Genomic DNA, 3,031 nt, shown 5'->3' on the forward strand with positions numbered 1-3,031 from the left:
GGATCTCAATCGAACTCACATTCGAGGCCAGCCTGGTCTACAGAGTTCCAGGACAGGCTCCAAAGCTACACAGAGAAACCCTGTCTCAACGAACCAAAAAAAAAAAAAAAAAAAAAAAAAGGAAATAAAACCAAAGTCGACAAAGTCTCGTGCAGCCCAGACTGGCCTCAGAGTGATCCCCCTGCCTCTGCCTCTCCACACTGGGATTAAAGGCGGAGACCACCATTCTCCAACCTGGCCTCAAACCCTTCCTCTTCCAGAATGACAGGTATGTGCCGCTGTGCCAGCTCTAGAACGCCTCCTGAGGATTTTAGAGCACTTGTTGGTGGCGGGATTTAAGGCTAAAAAATGAATTCGCTGTTAAAAGTGGGCACTGCTCTTGTAGTGGACCCAAGATCAGTTCCGGGCACCCACCTCCACAGCCCCTCCCGCAACACACACCTGCAACTGCAGTTCCTCTGGACCCAAAGCCCTCTTCTGGCTTCCACAGGCATCTGCACTCACAAGCGCATACCCAACTCCTACACACACATATACAATAATTTAAAATGAAATTTTATTTATTTATTTATTTATTTTTTTTGGTTTTTCGAGACAGGGTTTCTCTGTGGCTTTGGAGCCTGTCCTGGAACTAGCTCTGTAGCCCAGGCTGGTCTCGAACTCACAGAGATCCGCCTGCCTCTGCCTCCCGAGTGCTGGGATTAAAGGCGTGCGCCACCATCGCCCGGCCTAAAATGAAATTTTAAATGTTCAGAAAAAATGTAAAATGCCTTCAGGAGTGGAAGCATCACTGTGAAGAATATGGTGCTGAGTAGACATAAACAGAAAGTCATTATTTTGGTTTACGGTTCTGTGCTAAACCCCAAAATGGAGTCACTCACCACAAACTGAAGCTGTTGGTTCCACTTTCCCAGAAACAGCTGTATGAAGCCGCCTCGGCCTCACCCCTTAGGCACAGACAAAGGCGACCTGATGTCGACTCTTCTGTCATTTCGGCGTCTGCCTTACAGGGGGAGGGCTTCTTGTTTCCCCTTTCTTCAGCCCCTACCCCACTGGAGTGCTCACTCAGTTTTGTGGCCTGACACATGACCCAATTTCACATTCAGAAGCCAATTAAAACCCTCAGAGTAAATGGTTGTAGTTCTGTCCTTGGTACAGTCAGCAATTCTCTGGCGTTTCCAGATGTCTTGTTTTAACTACAGTCTTAAGTCAGGGTTTTATTGCCGTGAAGAGACACCATGACCACCACAACTCTAATAAAGGAAAACGTTTAAGTGAGGCTGCTTACAGTTGAGAGGTTAAATCCATTATCGCCGTGGCGGGACGCAGGCGTGCAGGAGATTTCTACATCCAGATCACATTGGGCATGGTTTAAGCATCTGAGACCCCCAAAGCCCGCCCCCACTGACACTTGCTCCAAGAGGGCCACACCTCCTAATTGTGCCACTCCCTATGGGCCTACAGGGCCATTTTTATGAGTTACCTTGGCCTAGGGAGCACAGATCCATTTCCTTAAATGACACGTTAAACCCCAGAAGGGGTTACATACATTTCTGTAGTCAGTAAGGAACTGAAACGCACAAAGCAATGCATTTACCAATAAATGCATCAGAGCTCTGGGCTCCAGCACAGCAGGCAAACCCCTCTCAGACGTCATCCCAGAGCATTCCCAGCTGTGGAGTTAGCTGTGCAGGGGGTAGAGGTCGGCTAAGCCCCATGGTAGAGTCTGAGATGTTTGTACACATACGTCTGTGTCATACAGATCTCATTTGAGCTAAAGCAAGCAGGATTTGTTCTATTTTACTTTGTGTTAACACTTGATTTCGAGTTGTATTCACCTTTTACAAATGCCATGATTTAATTTTTCTTATGGATTGAGTGTGTGGGGTGGGCACACGTGCATACATGCCTCTTGACAGCCTGTTTTCTGAGACGGGGTCTCTGAACCAACCCGAAGCTTGCTGTTCTAGCTACTGTGGTATGCTTGTTAGTTGTTGGGTGTCAGGTCACCCTGACACAAACTAGGGTCATTCAAGGAGAGGGAACCTCAAGATGTCTCCATCAGGTTTGCCTCTTGACAAAGCTGTGAGGGATTTTCCTGATTGATGGGGAGCAAGTGAGAAAGCAGGGTTCTTCCATGGCCTCTGCTTCAGGCCCAGTCCCCAGGTCCCAACCGTGGTTGAGTCCCTGGATTTCCTCCATGGAGGACTGTGATTGAGATCTGTCAGCCTATTAAGCCCGGTCCTCCTTAGCTGCTTTGTGTTCCCCCACCCCATAGCAACAGAAAGTAAACCAGAACACCTAGCTAATCATGGGGGGTGTTGAGATCTGGTTGAAATCTGTCTGTCCTAAATGCTGCCTGAGTGTTGGGATGTTGGGAAGTCGGGATCAGACCCAAAGCACCTTGTCCAAATTGCTGCCATTTTGACTTCAGACTCCATTTTACCTGGAGGGTGAAAGTTAAGGTTCCCAAGCCCTAGGGGAGTCGGGATCTTTCCAGTAGCTGACCCACCTTCTCCTTAGACCACAGAAATAGTCATTGTGCACCTTTGGTTCTCTGGAAACCTCACGGCTGTTCCTAACAGAAAGAACAAATTAATCTGATTGGTTGGACTGAAAAGCTTGCATTGTATGTCGATTGACAGGGAGGGAACACTTTAGGAAAACCCCTAATCTTTGAATTCTGATGGGTGAAAATTTGTAACTAAAACTTGGCAACACACGTTTACGATTCTTTTAAATTTATTTGTTATGTATATAGTGTTCTTGGTGCCAGATCTCATTATAGATGGGTGTGAGCCACCATGTGGTTGCTGGGAATTGAACTCAGGACCTCCGGAATAGCAGTCAGTTCTCTTAACCTCTGAGCCATCTCTCCAGCCCCATTTATGATTTTTTTTATGCTTAAATACTTGCTTCAGCAGGCATTTGGGGTCACAGATCAACTCCCAAGTCTGTTCTGTAACCCTGATTGACCAGTCCCTCCTCCCCGCTCCCCCTTTTGTGCTGCCCTGCATTAAACCTTGCTTTT

Source organism: Microtus ochrogaster, chromosome 24, assembly GCF_000317375.1.
Source record: "Microtus ochrogaster isolate Prairie Vole_2 chromosome 24, MicOch1.0, whole genome shotgun sequence".
In the NCBI taxonomy this organism is placed as follows: domain Eukaryota; kingdom Metazoa; phylum Chordata; class Mammalia; order Rodentia; family Cricetidae; genus Microtus; species Microtus ochrogaster.